At 36.0% G+C, this 19913-nt stretch overlaps 1 non-coding gene and 1 pseudogene across 1 annotated transcript; both read right to left on the reverse strand.

The window, feature by feature from the left end:
- Nucleotides 1–7995: 7995 nt before the first annotated feature.
- On the reverse strand, nt 7996–8122 carry LOC114215453 (small nucleolar RNA SNORA18). Its single transcript, XR_003610572.1, has one exon. It is a non-coding gene; the product is annotated as a small nucleolar RNA SNORA18 (small nucleolar RNA).
- A 2326-nt stretch (nt 8123–10448) lies between these two features.
- Nucleotides 10449–11173, reverse strand: LOC114215414 (olfactory receptor 4C16-like; annotated as a pseudogene).
- Nucleotides 11174–19913: the final 8740 nt, after the last annotated feature.

Consider the following 19913-nt stretch of genomic DNA (forward strand, 5'->3'; position numbering starts at 1 on the left):
AAAAAATTAATAATAATTAAAATGAAATCAGTCAGAAGGAAAACTGAATTACTTTTCTAATCTCTCTATACAAATGGCATTACAAAATTGTAATCAAAGGGCATGTAGGCAAATAATGCAGGACACAATTGTGACACATGTATGACAGGAAGTTAATAAAAATATGATATTTTCCTAGAAAAAAGGAAACCTTTACTGGAATTCAGTAAACTTAAATAAGTTGTTTATCACTAATTACTACATTGTTTCTTCAATGACTTTAGTAAGTTTAGACATAGATGCTCTTCCTCAAGCATCATACATCATCAGTTGTCATAAAAATGTAAATATAACTAAACAGGTACATATGTACCCAACTCCCAACACTCCTTCATGAGGACATATTTGATATAAGAAAACGGCATCTATAGCTGTACCTCTTTTAAACCTTATCTGGAGTGGAGCGGGGTGGGAGGGATGGGGTGACTGGGTGATGGACATTGGAGAGGGTAAATACTATGGTGAGCACTGTGATTTGTGTTAAGACTGATGAATCACAGACCTGTACCCCTGAAACAAATAATAAGTTATATGTTAATAAATAAATTTTAAAAAAATAAAATAAAATGGGAATTAAAAAAAAAAAAAACCTCTGCCTCGATTTGGACTTTATATCGGCACTAGCACATCTAGTTGTATAATCCTCATAGGATTTAAAGAAATTTCAAAGTGATTTGTTAAATCTCTAGCTGTTATTACTGAGAACTCAAGGTCATAATTTGTTCTTTTTCATGGCTCCTTGTTTTGCTGAACCAACAGTGGCTCTTATTTTTATTTTAACAGAAGGAAACAACAAATTTGCAACAGAGATTGCTGAATATCAGGATATGCTATGCAAAAGGTTAACCTCCGATATATATGGACTCAGTAGAAATGCCGCCATATTTAAAACTTCTGATTACCTGCAATCTTCATCTCTGCTGCAACAAGATCACTAAGAAAATCTACACCAGACAGCGTCCTAAAAGAGGCTGACAGGACACTGGTGTTCACTCTGCCTTACCACAACTTCTAAAAAGGCATTAAAAAGGAGGAAAACAAATAACCCCTGATTTTCAGGATCATCTTGGTGTCCTTAATCTCACAGAAAATATTTCTTAGGACACAAGACTGGCTAATCTTCAATTCCTGAAGTGAAATTGGCGATTGTATTTGCAAGAGAGACAGGTTATCATGGTGGGAGAGAGCGCTTAAATTTAGCTGAACGCATTCCAATATATGGTCCACTAAACCTGAATAATCTTAGGCAAGTTATAAACCCTCTGAGCCTTGTTTTTTCATCTGCAAAACAGTGGTAGTAGTACTTGCCACAAAGGATTCTTGTGGGAATCAAATTAAAATATTCATATAAAACATTTAGCTACAGATATGTGCATAAAATACATCGTAAGAATTAACCATGAGCTCTTATTATTAATTTAAAAATGATTAATACTCTATAAATGCTTCACAGTTCATAGGACGAAGGGAACTCTGGGAATAAATTTTCTTCAATGAATTTAACATGCTACTGAATATAGATTTCCACAGAAGTTATAAAAGTATTTTGACAACTAACCACTACTGAAAAACCCAAACTAATGACCAAGACTTGCGGTAGGTCATAGGATTTCCCATTTCACAGATGGAAGAACTGAAATCAAAGTAAAAATTTATTGATGAAGACCTTCAATACCCTACAAAAGATAGTCTCTCTCTTACTATTTAGAATAAGTGAATCAAACAATTCAAGAAAATAATTTTATTCTTCTATCTCACTTAGGTCATTTTCTAGTTTTCTACAGGTTTTTAAAATTTTTAATATATATCTGATCTATCTTTGTTAAAGAAATAGTTATCAATTATATAATTTAAACTTCTCTAACTGTGGTCACTGAAATTTTCTTCCATACTAGCCCTATTCATTTCAAATATCAAGGATTATTGCTCAGTATTACAGACCTATGCCACAGTGAGGCAAGAAATGGAGATTCTTGTCCTAATCTGCCACTCCTTGATTATGGGATTCAGGAAAAATGTCCTCAATTTCTTTGGGTATCCATTTCCTCTTAAGAAAATAAGGAATTGAAGGATCATGGATCCTTCCAGCTGCAAAGAACTATTTTTTTAATCAAATGCTTTACTAACTCATTTACCAGTTTATCAAAATTATCAATTAATTTTCCATCATTTTCTTACTATCTTTATTCTCTTTATTACTTATGCAAATATTTGTTTTTGTTGAATTTTTTATTGTTTTTTTATCATTGCTTTTCTATCCAAAGTAGAGAACACAACAATTCCACAATTTCTCTTAGCACCCTGACCCGGCAATTTAAGAGTCCCATGTTTGAAACCAGGATTTCAAAATATTATTCCCACTTTTCCTTTTTTATTACAACAGACCTTTTAAAGATGTTTTGTAAACTATTAAAATGCCAAATTGTTACAAGAATTAGAAGCCTAAAAGGTTATAAGAGAAATCATTACCAAGAAGATATATTTCTAGAATATTATTCATGCAAAAAAAAATTACCTTAGAAAACAAGTGAGTAAGGATAGATGATTCTATAGCTCCTCAAAGAGATGATATAGGTTCAGGCATGCAAAAATAGAAAAGGTGAGAATAAAGAAAAGATGGAAAAGAAAAAAAATAAGAACTCACATTTTTAGTATCAGCCAATTCCAATTAATATTGAAAGGGATATCCTTGTCTTCTTGAACTCATGACAACAAATGAAAAAAAATCTTCAAAATCAAAAGATAAATAGATGTCTTAGGATCAAAAAAGTAATGAAAAAGGTCTCATACTTTGTAGGTAGTTTTCAAATTATATTTAAAATGTAATGAATCACTGAATTCTACTCCTGAAACTAATATCACACTATATGTTAACTGGAACATTAATAAAAAGCTGAAACTACAAAAAATAATAAAATAAAATAAATATATCTTAAAAACTAACTATGAATACTCAGGAATGAGAAGTATATTACAAAACTGGAAGGAAAATCTCAACTGCATCCGGACCTTTCTGTCTTGCCCTTTTTTCCCTTTGGTGCAATAATGAGCTTCAATGTCTACTTCCCTAAATGCATGGGGTTGGGACTCTTGGAGAAGCTGCAGAGGAACAGTCAGGAAGAGTATTTAAAGGCACTGGATGTACGTAAGAACTGTACCTATCTATGGCATTACCTATGGGAATTCTTGGACAAGGCTAGTAAAAATAAACTCTGGTGATTTTAATTCGCTATTGTTTTGTTTTTTCAAATGTGCTTTTTAAATTGGATTTTTTTTAGATTGCTTCATATATATATATATATATATATATGATGCTAAACATCGAATATAGTTGCTATGGTCAGTGATCAAAAAGTTTTTAAAGTGGCCTTATTCCGGGGCGGCTGGGTGGCTCAGTCGTTAAGCGTCTGCCTTGAACTCAGGTCATGATCCCAGGGTCCTGGCATCTAGCCCCGCATCGGGTTCTCTGCTTCCCAGGAAGCCAGCTTCTCCTCTCCCACTCTCCCCTGCTTGTGTTCCATCTCTCACTGTGTCTCTCTCTGTCAAATAAATAAAATCTTTAAAAAAAAAGTGGCTTTATTCCTTTCTACACAAGGAATAAACACTAATGCATCCATTATATTTATTAAGAGTCTTCCACTGCGTCCATTATCAAGGTTAATTATTTATTAACATTGAAGTTATTAGGCTTTTTCTTAAAATAATTAAGGTGTAATTTAAATGTCCTCATTCCCACAAAGCTTATTCTCATTATATCATCTTTCTGAAACCTAATTCCACAACCCAAGTCATCCCATTATACTCTCAATACCTAATTTCACCAGATCGTTTAACTCCCCTTTCATAGATAGTTGAAGGTTTTCTCATTTTGTTTTGAGGGGTTTTGTGTGTATTCTTTAAATATTGGTGTTCTTCTCTCATTTTCTCAATAGACTATTGACTCGATGAAATTGGGGTCTATTCTTCCTCAGACTGTGTTTAATAATTTAAATTTTGATGAGGGCGAGTGTAATAGCAGTAATTGAAAAGTCATTACAATGTGCTAGTAATTGTGCTAAGGACGTTAAAGGGATTTTTTAAATTTAATGTACATAAAGATCTTATGAGATGATATTATTAATATTTCCACAGAGGCACAAAGAGATAATTGACAAAACTAGGCAGCTAGTAACTAGTATAGTAGAATTTGACCTTGGCTAAAATGCTTTACTGACCCTACAGTGACTGTGACCAGTACTACCACATTTTACACAGAGTAAGTACTTAATAAGTGTATCGGAATTTTTATTAAAATAATAAAATAATGTACTGCATATTTCAAAATTACACTTAAATTTTGAATTGTGTACTTAGGAAAAATAATGTTATTTTCCAACTTATACAGTCCACTCAGAGTAGAATCTCAATTGCACCAACAAAATAAATTACTAAGATAATTTTTATGGTTTTGATTACTTGATGATAGCAAAGTAACATAAAATTTAAAGGATTTATTTTTCATTTTTTATTCAAATACACTTATAATACAGTTTCACTGCCTGAACAATTTAATTTTTGTTCTTTTGATGTCAGAAACACTGCAAGGAGGATTATTTTTGTGTGAGCGCATGCATTTGAACATGCGAATGGAAACAGGAAGATGGCTGAAGGATGCACCATAGGAAGAGCATCAAAACCTAATTATATATGCATCTTAAGTATTTAGAAGAAGAGGCAATTTTATGTGAGATGCATTTGCCAGGTGTCCAGGATGATTTCATGTTTACCACCTCAAATGCTGAAACCACAGGGTCTGAGTTTGAATCCCAGGCGTACCTTTCACAGGCTATGTGACCTTGGACAAGACACTTACCTCACTGATATTTAGATTCTTCCACTATAAGTATAATTATTTTATCATACATCAGTAATATGTAGCCACTATTATGATTATAATTAATATTAGTGCTATTATTTATTATATTTAGAAACTTTCTGACACAATTTACAAAGAAACTTGGAAATATCTCCAGGACAAAGCATTCAGATTACAATCTTTAGACCAAAGTCATTGATGCTGAAGAACAAAATAAGACAACAGCTCACTGCACAAAACTCTGTGACACTGAAATATAAGTTCCCCACTCCAGGCCCTCATCTGTGGCATTGATGTGTTCATGCATGTTGACAACGTGTTAGAGCTGAACTGATTGTATAAGATACTTGATGAAGATCATATATTTAGTTGGATTCAAGGATTAGGTTAATATAAATGTTACTTATATTTCTTCCAAGACTCGAACCACACCTAAGGGAATGTCCTATTTTCCACATGGATAACATTTGGAAGAGGAGGCAAAAGTGGCATATTTAATAGAGATAGAACTATCCTCATTTTAGAAGTATTGAGTTATGCCTTCTCCAGTTCTTGGGTTAAAGCTATGATTTTTCAAAACTCCTTTTACACTGTGGTAGACATAAATCCAAAATGTCCCTTAGGATTTCCTGCCCTGGCCTTGGGGACTGGATATATGATAATATAGCACATGTTAAATGTTAAATGTAGAAATACATGTCTAAAGGGATTTCAACAATGTAATTAAGGTTACTGGTATGCTGACACTGAATTATATGTTTCAATCCTATCTAATCCCACAAGCTCTTTAAAAGCAAAGAATTTGTCCTGACTGGTAACAAAAGTAAGAGAGATTCAAAGTACAATTAGAATAAAATGCACCATCCCTGGCTTTGAAGACAGAAGGGCCACATGCAAAGCCCTCTGGTTACTGAGAGCCGACCATCTCCCCCCTAACTGCCAGCTAGGAAATTTCTGGAAATAAGAGACCCTGTCTTGAAGCTCCATTCTCCTTTCTAATGAATAAACTCTTGAACTGGGCCAGAGCACTAATTGGTTTCACAAGCAATTGCTCATTAAATCCAACAGAACAACTGTCATTAGGACCATAAAACTATTGATAAGAACTTTATGAGGACAGAAAATTAATTACTGCATGCCAGGAATAGTTTTGTTTGACAGCATCATAGAATAATCAATTAGATAGTAATTAAAAGCAGGGTACCTGGGTGGCTCAGTGGCTTAGGTGTCAGACTCCTGATTTCAGTTCAGGTCATGATCTAAGGGATGTGAGATCAAGCCCCGTGTTGGCTGTGGAGCCTGCTTGGGACTCTCTCCCTCCCTCTTTCTCTGACCCTCCTCAACTCCCTGCACTTTCTCTCTCTCTTTCTCAAAAAAAAAAAAAAAAAGAGAGAGAGAGAGATAGTAATTGAAAGCAGCTCTATCTGTCGGTGCCAAATGAAGGTTTCTTTTTTTTTTTTCCTCTCTCCTCTTCTTTATCTAAATCATGTGGTTACTCCTTTCTTCTTTCTCCAATTATGAGACCCCAGATAGTGGCCTGTGTTCTTTTTCAGTTTCTCTTCCTTTCTCAGTTGAAACAACAATGAGGGGACTTTGAAAAAATGAGGTTTATTACTACCAAGTCACAGAGGGTACATCACAGGCCTGGGGCCACAAAGTTTGGTCACAGGTTCAGAGAGACAGGGAGAGAAAGAAAGAGCTTGCCAATCTGAAGTTCTGTCTTTATAGGGGTGAAGAGTGGGGTACCCAGGATTTGAGCGTTCACTACTGGTGAGTTTAAAACATAAAGTACAGGCAGAGAAACACAGGGTCACTCAAATGGTCAGTCAGAGGCCACCCAGGGCTTTCCAAAAGGGGGATTTCACTGGTGGGGCAGCCTGGCCCTTCACCTAGTTGTATAGTAGGCATTGTGTTCCTTGCAGATGAGATGTCTTTGAAATGGATGCCCCAGCCATCAGAGCTTAAAGTTTGTACTTTACATTATAATAAAAAAAAGCCAGGACACCTGGGTGGCTCGTTCAGTTAAGGTTCTGCCTTTTGCTCAGGTGGTGATCCCAGGGTCCTGGGATTTTGTCCTATACCAGGCTCCTGCTTAGAGGGAAATCTGCTTCTCCCTCTGCTTGCTGCTCCCCCTGTTTGTGCTCACTCTCTCGCTCTCTCTCTTAAATAAATAAAATATTTAAAAATAAAAAAAATCTAATTGTCAGGCACATACACTATTCCTAATAGGGTCACATTCTTAAGTACTGGGCATTAAGACTCCAACATATTCTTTTCTTGGGGGACACAATTCAACTTCTAACATCAAATTTCAAGTCCTAGGTAAGTGTTTCATGTCAAAAGATTCTATGTTCAGACAAATGCATTTTTTAACCTTAAAGTTTTATTTTTTAATTATTACATGCAGCAGTAGGCAAAATTATTGAAAGTCAGTAAATTTTTACTTAGGGAATCTCACATGTTGTTGTTTTTCACTGCCCACCAAGGTTGCCTTAGTTCCTCCAAAGTTTGATTCAAATTTATCTTCAAGATAGCCCTTTTAAAAGAACATCTGTTTTTTTTAATTAAAATATCTTTTGTAAATTTATGGTATGCAACATGTTAATTTGATACAATAATATATTGTAGTATGATTGCCGTTAAAAATAAGAACTTGCAAGATGCATTGAGAACAGTGTAGTATCAGTAAGTAGAGGTTATAACATTCTGCAATGCATGTGGAGAAGTGTTAAAATCACTTGTTTTAAAGATGTTTCTAAGAATGCTAAGAAGCATAAAAAAACATACATACATATATACCCTATGCTCAATCCTCACTTGTCATGTCAAGCTTTGATTCTTTTAGTTGGGCTTATTTTCTCTGAATATTTTAGGTGAATACGGACACACTGATGACTAAGTGATGGGATACTTTTCTACCTAGAAACTTTGGGATCTAATTTCTTCAAGCAATTCACTTTAGGGCCCTCTGAATATGAATGGAGTTTAAATCATATTCACTCCTAAACTAGCACACCCAAGAATAATACAGACTTTGAGGATATACCGATACCTAAGGTTAAAAAAAAAATGGAGTATCAGTTCTTTCACACTTTTGGCAGCTCTCTCTTATAGTTATGTCCACAGACGTAACATAGTTCTATGAGTAAAGCAAACAACATAGTTATTCAATGAGGCATCTCCAATGATGTGGGTCTGCAGAAAAAGACAATCAGGATAGACCTCAACTCCAACCTTCTGTTTTACCACACTGAAAACACCCCCATCATTAAGTGCTCTCCTAGGTCACACTTTTACATAGTGGCCATAGAATCCTACAGTTCTCTCATGTATGACATGTCCTCCTAGAGCAATACTGGACTTTCCTGCTTGGCCTTCCCTGTGACTTGCACCTGGTTAGATGTTTGGAAGCAATGAATTGTGTGGGAGGAATCTCAGGAAGAAACCAAATATCATTGTCTGACAATTTGGTCAAATGACATAATCACAAGGTGTCTAGGCAATGGAAGACTGTTGTTGCCCTCTTTTAGGGGAGAGGGAGCTACTTATGATAACCAAGAGGATGCAAGATCATCTCAAGTTCATAGTTCTCCCTCTTACCCACACAAATGTGTCTACATTAGATGTCAGAGTCCTGCTCTTTCCCTATCAAAACAGTGATGCCAAAAAAAAAAAAAATCCTGGTGAGGTTGCACATTCCATCACCTTTGCAGTTCCACTATCTTTATCACAAAATTCTGAGCTGGAATTAGATCATAATTTCTGTTGGCAAGAGACATGGTAACAGCATCCCCGGGAACTCCATATCAGAAGTGTGTCCAGAAGACATTTTGAATAGAGTGTCTCTGAGGAGGTACCTAAATTAGATCCAACATACTCTCCTTTCATATATGCCTCATCTTTAAAGATAAATAGGACTTCAACTAAAACTGCCAACTAGGATCTACTAAAGTGTTACCCTTGCAAGAGGAAAATCAGCAGCTATGATCAATGATAAACTGCCTCAGATGGATAAATTCTGAATCTGAAAAAAAAAGTGATGTATATACATCACTAGTGTTCATTGTGGAATTCATGGGATTCCATTCCCACAAAGAGAAATAGATGATCTTTTTTTTTTCAAACTAAGAACATTGTTCTTTTCTTTTTTTAATTTTTATAAGAAGACTCCACACCCAACACAGGGCTTGAACTCATGAGTCTGAGATCAAGAGTCACATGCTCTACTGAGATCTACTGACAGAGCCAGCCAGCTGCCCCTCAAACCAAGAAGTTCTAATATGCCTGGTACAACAAAGTTAATACAAACTTGGTAATTTTAATATAATTTAGTAATTTGTAAGTAAAAATATGTTCAAAAAAACCAAAAATACTCATGTTAAACTTTCTGTATGGATAAAAATAGAAATAAGAAAACAGGTTGAAAGCAAAAAGATTCTTAGTGATCATGTAACTCAATACTGCAATGCTGGTGGGCGGTGACAAAAAGTGATATCCTTCTCCACTGCATAAATATAGTTTTTATCCAAATATCTTGGTCTCTCTCAAGTTACTCTCTTTTCTAGATTATGTTAAAGCTCACTAAGATAATTCATATCTGCAATGTAACTATTTCTGCTTCAAAGCCTAAAAAGACTCCTCTGAGTTTTAACCTTCTTTATCAGTTTTCACCTTCAAATTCCCTGTTTCAACCCCTGGCTGCTTGTATGCTTTACTTCTAGCCCACATGAGTATATGCGCTTAATTTGGGATATGTATGCTACAATCATAATAACCCATAAATTATTATAACTTGTATGATCTAAGAAAAATGTAATGCTTCCACCAAATTAGAAGTGATCATTGTAGAAGCAAAAAGTGGTTTTTACAAAAAGAATAATATGAGTACAACTACAACTATTAGAACCTTCCTAAGACAAAAGGATTCCTTCAGAAAGGTGAATATTCACACTATGTTCTGTCACTGTTCTAGAAGGATCTAAATAAATATGAGAAGAATTTGAAGTATAACCCCACGAAATATAAGGGAAGTTACATAATTTATAGATTGTCCCTTAAAACCTGAAGATTTTACAATTATTTGAATCTGGTGCTTTCTCTTCAGTCAACCAAGAAAAACAACCAACTTGAAGGTCTATGATCAGACATGACGTGACTGAAGTATCTAATACAAAGGAAGTCATTTGAAGGAGGAAAAGCCTGCCAGGCTGTGGATATAAGCATATAAAAGTATAACTATAAACAGAGAACACCAGAAGTCAACAAGAAGAAGGGCAGGGAAAACACTAGATCAAAACCACAGAAATAGTAGGCAGACAAGAGAGGCAGAGACACTGCAGTGAACATCTAAGGCATGTGTTTTGACATGGCTGTTTGTACCTGGTGTTGTCACTTCTTGTACATGAAACTGGCTCAACACTAACATGTAAGTGTTCATTCTTGAAGGAATGAATTATCATGCCCCATAATTATGTTAACACCACAACAAAAAGATAACATTCTCAATGGACTTCTAGACAAATCCAAACTATGAAGAAAAAAATGAAACACCCATTCATCTTTTGTCATCCAAGATCAACTTCTTTCTCCATAACTTCCTCATGGCATTTTTCACGTATACATGCCTCAATGTGTAAATCAGAGGATCGATCAAAGGTGTTCCAAGTGTATAAAACACAGCTCTCATCTTATCCATGGGGAAGGTGGTTGCAGGGCATGTGTATATAAATATGCAAGGACCAAAGAACAAAATGACCACAGTGATGTGAGAGATGCAGGTGGAGAGGACTTTTCTCCTCCCTTCAGCACTGTGGTTTCTCAGAGAATACAACATGATAACATAGGAGCACATCAGCATGACAAAACTCACTGTACAAATGGCCCCACTATTGGACACCAACAGTAGATTGATCACATAGGTGTCTGCACAGGCAAGTTTCAACAAGGATGAAGATCCCTCGGCAGCCAAAGAAATGGAATGAAAAGACTCATATCATGCACTCACTAAAAGAGATAGTGGCCTTCTTCAGAAGGACATCCACAATCATTCTAGGGGCTATGGAAGTACAAAACCAGGTGTCAGATAAAGATAGGTGGAAAAGGAAGAAATACATTGGACTCCCGAGTGTCTGGCTGGTCTTGATAGTAGTAATAATCAGAAAGTTAGCCAGCAATGTAGCCAAATAGAAAAGCAAGAAAGTGACAAACACAATTTTCTTTCTAAGAGGATCCTGGGTCAACCCAAGCAGAATGAACTGTCACATTGTTATTCAGTTGCATGATTTCATGAACGATGAGAAGCCTGAGTGTGAAGTTGTTGATCTGCAAAAAAGAAAGGAATTAATTCAAGGTGTGATGTGTGATTTTATGTAATAATTCAAGAAAAATAAATATTCTTCATCATAAATATTTTAGGGGTGGTTTCCTACAAGTCATTTCCACAGTTTATTCCTCCATTTATAATGAGCACTTCATAGGGTCATTATGAGTCTCAACAAGCTTGTCAAGGTTATATCTTCTTATAGCACTCTTCAGATACACTCTGTAGCATTTAAATGATTCTGATTAATTTTGCCAATTCAATGAATATAAAGGTAAAAGATATGACTCCATTTTATTATTAATGTCATTATATTTTCATATTTAATAATTCTTTGGGCCCATGTTTTGATGGTGTATCACTAGGCATTTTGGATATATTTGACTGCCTTTGGAGGTTCATAATATAAATATAAAATCACACCTCATTTTCACCCAATAAAGAACGTCTTCTTTATGCATATATTTATCACCATACATTTGTTATACATATTTATAGAGAATATTTTTGTATATTTTTATATATTATATATAAAAAAGAAATATATATTTTATAAATTTATAATATGCCCTCCTTCACTAAACATTTTGTCCCTGATATTACAGCTTGAAAGGAGGAATAGGAAATACTTATAGCTTCTAAATAATATGCTATTATCTTGAAACACCCTTATGATATGTAGTTATTGACATACACTAATGCAGATAAATGAATGAATGTTCTTTGATAGTTGATAAGATCTCAAATATCTGCATTTCTAATTTTCTCCATCCCATTTCTGAAAAGCACTCCTTAATGGACACAAAATCCCTGAGGTTACATATAAATGAAAAGGGGATATTATCACTCAATAGCTCATGTTTTCAATAATCCAAATTTTAGTTTAAGCACTTTGGGTCTGGGTTATTTTGGGAGATGTCACCAGGCAATTCATGTAGGACATATTGTAATCCCCAGTAGGGTTTGTGTTATCCAGATACCAAAAATCCCACATCCTTGTAACAGAGCAGAGATTCAGAAGAGGGAGGCAGAGACAGTTTTAGACAAGAGAAATAGTAAATAATCAGAACTGATTTCATTCAATTTGTTTCCTATTCTGGCAAAGTCAATGATCATTCAATTTTGAAATTTCACTCCTTTTAAATGAAGATTTCCTTTTTCAAATTTGGAAAAAAAGTCACCACTGACTTCATTTCCAAGAACAAAATCTTTTCTCTAGATCTTTCTTGTCAAGATGGTGTTGAAAAGGCACTACATGCAAGTAAAAATATAACCTGAAATGTGATGGATTGAAATGTAATTTGAAAGACTTACTTATTCCATTATGTTCCTTCTCAAAGTCATCCATACCTTCAATATCTGTCTTGAAAGTTGTTGAGTGTCCATAACACATAAAATCAGACAGAAAATTTCCCTTATATATTTTTTCCTCTCCCTTGGTAAAGTTTCTTCTCCCCAACATACTTGAAATGTACCTTATCTTCCTCCAAATCAAAAACTACTCCTGAGAAAGTGTCTGATGTAGTTATTTACTTTAGAATTCCAGGGTGGTTTTTTGTTTGTTTGTTTAATTCTTTTTGGATTGTGTAATCTTTGTCAAAGATTTTAAACTACAAGGAAAATGAGTCGGTGTCATAATCAGTACAATAAGCTCATTCTTTCCTTATTCATTTGAAAGAGTGATCCATCATAAAATATTTGTACTTGAAAATATAGACCATGATTGTGACCACTATTTTGAGTGTATGGTTTTGGTTTGTATGTTAACAATCCCTTAGATTTAGTTAGTTTAGTTCATTCCTAAAACAAAATTATACACACATGTATCTTATCTTATCTATCTATCTTAAAGATTTTATTTATTTGTCAGAGAAGAGAGCACAAGCAGGGAAAAAGACAAGCAGAGGGAGAAGCAGGCCCCCCTGAGAGCAAGGAGTCCAATGCGGCACTCGATCCCAGGACCCTGTGATCATGACCTGAGCCAAAGACAGACATTTAACTGACTGAGCCACCCAGGTGACCCTGGACATGTATTTTTAAAAAAGAGTTATAAATACAAATGGTTTCATTGACTTGTTAGTAACTATGAGTTCTCATCAAATATTTAATTCACGCTTTAGTCAATAATCTCCTTATTTCCTGGAATATCATTTCATTTCTACCTACTTCAGTTGTCTCAAAACTTCAGGACCCAAATTCTAAAATCTCTCCTCCTGGAAGCCTTCAGTAATTACTTTGTGATAAAATAAATCCTCACTCCTGTTCTCCATTGACATCCTTTATGGCTTTTCTTACAATATTACATATCATGCTTAAATTCAATTGCATGAGTGCTTTCTTTAGCTTCTTTTTGGAATAAGAATCTTTGAAAACTATTTATTCTCAGGATTTTATTCTCCATAGTTCCAACCTCAATGCCTTGTACCACATAGTTACTTAATATTTTTTTAATTAAATTTTCTTACTTGCTTCTTAAAACATAATTTTTCTCTGATGATTTTAGTAATATTCTGATTACAGAACACATTCATGTCATTAAACTACTGTGACCTTCTACCTATTATGTATGGCAGACAGACAAATATGCTCCAAATTTATAAATCCACGAAGTAAGCTGAGATCAGTTTTAAGCAATGTAGTAAAGCTGGAGTAGAATATGTTGTACTCTGAAGAGCATCACACAGTCATGTAAGATTTGGGGACTCTAACACTCACAAAAATCATCATAAACATTAGCATTTTTACATGAATCTTTAACCCATAAATAATGCAAGGAGAGCCTTGACATTTTTCATATCTTCCTGAAACTGAGGCATATTTTTGTCCATGTCTTTGTGGATGACCACACGTCCATTTTTTCCAAAGACATGTTAACACTTTCATCTGGTTCTCCAAGGAATATGACACAAAAGTGAGTTGCAATGATCTGGAGACAAATAGCACTAGCAAAGTAGCATATCTTCAAATAAGTATTGTACTTACCTCGACTTTTCAAACAAGTTTAGTCAACTTTAGAATGGCTAAATTTGTCAGCACTTTAATAAACAAACTATGTGTTGGGTTTGGAAGTAACAGAGAAGAGCCGGAAGAAAAGCACACAGAAAAAAAGTGGAGAAGAGATGAGGGTGGAATATAGAGTGTCAGGGGGATCATTCTATCCTAAAAATCCGTTTTACTGCAGCAGCCACGGTGAAAACCACTGCTCTCGTTAAGGGCTTTCTTCAACTACCTAACCCTCCCAGATTGGGTTACACTAGACTTCTTTCTTTGGGAGAATCCCTACACTCATTTCTATGCAAAATCCACCATTCTCTGTGGGAAGGTTAACAGGCTGTCCCAGATTCTTTATCCCTTAAAAACCCAAATTGAATGATTAAAAAAAAAAAAACCCCTCTCACATATAGGGTACATTACCTTTCATTTTCATGATATCATGTTGCCTCCACATTGCCATGTTTCCTCTGAACCTTCCATGAGATGTAATTATTCAGCTCTCAGACTAAGTCTCAGATATGTGTGAACTGCAAATTAAATTCTTATGATATTATTTTGGAAACATGCAAAATTCCATATTGTAATGTACAACTTTCTATTTATTTTTTTAGATTTACTTATTTATTTTAGAGAGAGAGAAAGCAGGGGGGAGGGGCAGAGGGAGATAAAGAGAGACTCTCAAGCAGACTCCCCACTGAGCATAGAGCTGGATGTGGTGCCTGATCCCAGGACCCAGAGATCATGACCAGAGCTAAATCAAGATTCAGCTGCTCAACAGGCAGACACACCCAGGTGCTCCACAACTTTCTATTTAAACCTGTCATTTGTAGATGGGAAAGCTGGCATTCTCCGGAAGCTGTCAAGGTCACTGCCTCAATTGACCTTTTCTCTACTTTCTCACCAGGCATAAGCTCTTCCAACTTTAATGTCCATATTGAGGACTTATCCTCTTCAGCTATCTTATGTGAAAAGCATTTGTGAATCTTTCTACATTCTGCTACCTCAAGAAACTATAATAAACCTTACAACATGAAATTCATCTTTCTATCCCCACACAACAATGGAAAGCCACACAAAGACTTTCACATATTGGTACTCATAAAATATTTGCTGAGTTCAAAAGATTGTTTTATTCCAAAGATAATATTTCATTTTATTTCTTTACTATATTAACAGTAAACTTTTGGAAAAAAAATACTCTTTTTTTCCTGTTCCCTTCTCAGAGGAAGTGGAAGCAATAGTCACAAGACATATGGAAATATATTTTTTAAATATGTTGGATTATTCTATAACGATGACTCTCTGAGTACAAAGATGTAAGCCATCTGTCACTTACCTGTTAGAACACCATAAATTGTGCCAAATATTTCCATCCCTTTTTGAAAGCAGCCTTCCCATAGAACATTGACCAAAAAAAGGCCTTTCTGCATCCCAGAGGGAATACTTTAAGACACAATGATATAAAATATTAGCACCCTAGAGAATACTACTCCCTAAAGTTGTCCCTTCTTTATTAATCAGAAACATCCCAGATGTTATAATATGTTTAACTTTTGGTTCAACCATTTACCTCACAGTAGAGGGGTAAATCTCCTCAGACTCAGGTTTGGGGGTCTTAGGTGGTTGGGTGGTATTGGGCTGTCCAAAGATACAAGGTAAAAAGGAAAATACAAATGAATGGTGCTTGAGGACACGAAGAAGAAAAAACAGTGTCCCTGCCAAAGAGGACGTGGGTCTCCAAGAAACTACTCTGATCCCACCCAGTGCCCTAAATTGATCTTCTGTGCTTTAGGAGACAAGCTTCTCTAGCTCTTGTAATTTATTTGCAAGTACAATCCAGGGAAGGCAGTATAGTGTTCTAAAACCAGAGGTTCTGTTTTGTGTTTTACAGCCAAGCCCTGACCCCTCTAAAGAACCACAGATTTGTAACAAGTGATCTGAGGATTTATATGTATACTAAATAGATATCTCATATTTTTTCAAATTTCCATTTGTTTTGTCAAATTTCCATTTGTTTTGTTAATATTAGTAAAAAGACACTTGTTAAGGAATTCATTTTATTGAAATAATTTTATTACACGAATATTTATTAAATGTTTTTTATAAACTAATTCTTTATCACTTTATATAAGTTATATCTTTTCATTCATATAACTATCCATGAAGTAGATATTAACAATGACTTTTCATATGAAAAAAAAAACCTAAAACTCATGAAAGTTAAGCAGCTTGTCAGGTTGCACATATAGTAATTTCAGTGTGGAGATGAATATTAATAATTCTCTTTTTTAATAGTTTTTCCTCATTCCACACATTTTCCTGATCAGCCTAAATTGAAAGCCAGGAAGTACTAAAAAGTGATGATGAAGGAAGTTTCTAATGGCTAGCAATGGTATCTCATGTAGAGGAGTTTAGAATTAATAGTAAAACAATGAGAATAGCTTGAAACACAGGTAGGTAGCCATAAAATATGAGTGAAAATGTTCAGTGGGCACTTGGATTCTTTTTTTAGTATGAATTTCAAGTTAGGACTGAAGAACTAGATTTTGATACCACTACTTGTAAATGATAGTTTAAATCAAGAAATTGGATGAGGTCGCTCCATCCTCCATCCCAGATATCAGGTAGCTAGTGTGGAGAAGTGAGCCAACAACAAAACGTAAAGTTACATCAACATTTAAAAGATTACCTGAAGATTCTTAAGATAAAAACAAACAGAAAACATAACAAAACAAACAAACAAAAAAACCGAATATGATCAAATATGATCAGGCTGGTACATAGATCAGTGCCACACAATAGATTTTGGGTGTATTTTGGTCTGTTAGAAGAAAGTGCCTCCCAAAATTTTAAAGAAAGAAAAACTTATATATGTACAAAAGTAAGGGTTAATACGATGAAGGCATGGAATATGAATGTAAAGATGAAAATTATAAAAAAATTTATAAAAAGAATTGATAAGAAGTTGTTTGAAAAAAGAAAGAAGAGGATTTGAAAAAAAAAGGGGAGAGAATGTGATCAGGCAGGAGACTAGAACAAAGCCATACACTAGAGATTTAGGGTGTATTTTGATCTGTTATAAGGAACTGTATCTCAAAATTTTAAAGAACTATATATATATATATATATATGCCAAAAATAAGGGTAACTACTATGAAGAGATAGAATATGACTCTAAAAATGAAAAATAAAAATTTTTTTTTAAAAAGGGATTGATAAAATGTTGGCTGAAAAAGGGAAAAAGAAAAATTCCAAAAAAAAAAGACACTTAGAAAAAATTAACTTTGAAAGACTAAAGAATCATGGTAAAAAAGCCATGAATTCTATGTGCAGTATTCCCCTAGCGCTGGAGTTCTGCCTTTCTCATTGATCAGTAAACTTGGTCTTGTCTGGCTGTTCTTGCGGATCTTCTGGGGGAGGGGCCTGTTGCCGTGGTTCCCAAATGTCCGCCGGAGGCCGAATTGCCCAGCCCTCGCCGGTCCAAGCTAAGTAATCTGCTTGGGTTTGCTCTCGGGAGCTTTTGTTCCCTGCAAGCTTTCCCTACAGCTTTGGAGGACAAGAGTGAACATGGAGGAGTGAAAATGTCTCGGCTCCCCAGAGGAGCCGAGAACTTGGGGCCCCGCTCCTCAGTGCGCCCCCAGAGAAAAGCAGTCAATCACTCCCGTCTCCCCGGTCTCCAGCCGCACTCCGTGCTCACCCGGCCTGTGACCGAGCGTTTCTGTCTCTGGCACCCGACCCTGTGTGGAGTCTCCAAACCCAGCAGATCCCTGTGGTGCGCTCCCGCATCGCTCCTCCTGCGGGAGGAAGGGGAGTCTCCCCGGCTCTGCTGTTTGTTGGGTCCCTGCTGGAGGAGCAGTGGCCTGACTGTGCTGCGGATCACGGTTTATGACCACCCCGAGCTGAGAGCTCGCGCCTCGGCTCTGTCTCTGCAGCTGGCTTCCCCACTCCAATACCTGGGAGCTCTGCCACACTCAGGCACCTCCGGTCTTTCTGTGACCCCGACGGTCCTGAGACCACACTGTCCCGCGAGGGTTCCACCCCCCACTTAGCCACTGGAGCGACATCCCTCAGCAGAGCCGACTTCAAAAGGTCCGATTTTGTGCTCTGCTGCTCTATCACTTGCCAGAAGCAGCCGATGGAGGCCTCCTCCCCCGCCATCTATCCTCCCGAATATTGCCTCGGATTCACTTCTCCGCACGTCCTACCTTCCAGAAAGTAGGACGTGAGAGTTGTTGCAATTCTTTTCTTCGATCTCCTGTTGAGTTCGTAGGTGTTCAGAATGGTTTGATCCCTATCCAGCTGAATTCCTGGAACCAGATGAAATCCAGGTCTCCTACTCCTCTGCCATCTTGCTCCACCTTATAATTCTCCTTTCTGCTGGGGTCTTTGACTGGTTTTGAGATCGAGGTAATGGTGGCCTCATAAAACGAGTTTGGAAGTTTTCCTTCCATTTCTATTTTTTGGAACAGTTTCAGAAGAATAGGTATTAATTCTTCTTTAAATGTTTGGTAGAATTCCCCTGGGAAGCCATCTGGCCCTGGGCTCTTATTTGTTGGGAGATTTTTGATTACTGCTTCAATTTCCTTACTGGTTATGGGCCTGTTCAGGTTTTCTATTTCTTCCTGGTCCAGTTTTGATCATTTATATGTCTCTAGGAGTGCATCCATTTCTTCCAGATTGTCTAACTTGCTGGCATATAGTTGCTCATAATATGTTCTTATAATTATTTCTATTTCTTTGATGTTGGTTGTGATCTCTCCTCTTTCATTCATGATTTATTTGCACCCTTTCTCTTCCTTTTGAAAAGTCCGGCCAGGGGTTTATCAATCTTATTAATTCTTTCAAAGAACCAGCTACTAGTTTCATTGATCTGTTCTACTGTTCTTTTGGTTTCTATTTCATTGATTTCTGCTCTGATATTTATTATTTCTCTTCTGCTGCTGGACTTAGGCTTTATTTGCTGTTCTTTCTCCAGCTCCTTGAGGTGTAGGGTTAGGTTGTGTATTTGAGACCTTTCTTGTTTTTTGAGAAAGGCTTGTATTGCTATATACTTTCCTCTTAGGACCACCTTTGCTGCATCCCAAAAGTTTTGAACAGTTGTGTTTTCATTTTCATTTATTGTTAAAATGTCTATGCTGCCTAGAGCAATCTACACATTCAATGCAATCCCTATCAAAATACCATCAGCTTTTTTCAAAGAAATGGAACAAATAATCCTAAAATTTGTATGGAACCAGAAAAGACCCAAAATAGCCCAAGGAATGTTGAAAAAGAAAAGCAAAGCTGGTGACGTCACAATTCCGGACTTCAAGCTATATTACAAAGCTGTCATCATCAAGACAGTATGGTACCAGCACAAAAACAGACACATAGATCAATGGAACAGAATAGAGAGCCCAGAAATGGACCCTCAACTCTATGGTCAACTCATCTTCGACAAAGCAGGAAAGAATGTCCAATGGAAAAAAGAGAGTCTCTTCAACAAATGGTGTTGGGAAAATTGGACAGGCACATGCAGAAGAATGAAATTGAATCATTTCCTTATACTACACACAAAAATAGACTCAAAATGGATGAAAGACCTAAATGTGAAACAGGAATCCATCAAAATCCTTGAGGAGAATACAGACAGCAACCTCTTAGACCTTAGCTGCAGAAACTTCTTCCTAGAAAAATTGCCAAAGGCAAGGGAAGCAAGGGCAAAAA

Source organism: Eumetopias jubatus, unplaced genomic scaffold (assembly GCF_037043125.1).
Source record: "Eumetopias jubatus isolate StellerSeaLion01/CBP00866 unplaced genomic scaffold, mEumJub1_p1.0 scaffold_13, whole genome shotgun sequence".
NCBI classification, from domain to species: domain Eukaryota; kingdom Metazoa; phylum Chordata; class Mammalia; order Carnivora; family Otariidae; genus Eumetopias; species Eumetopias jubatus.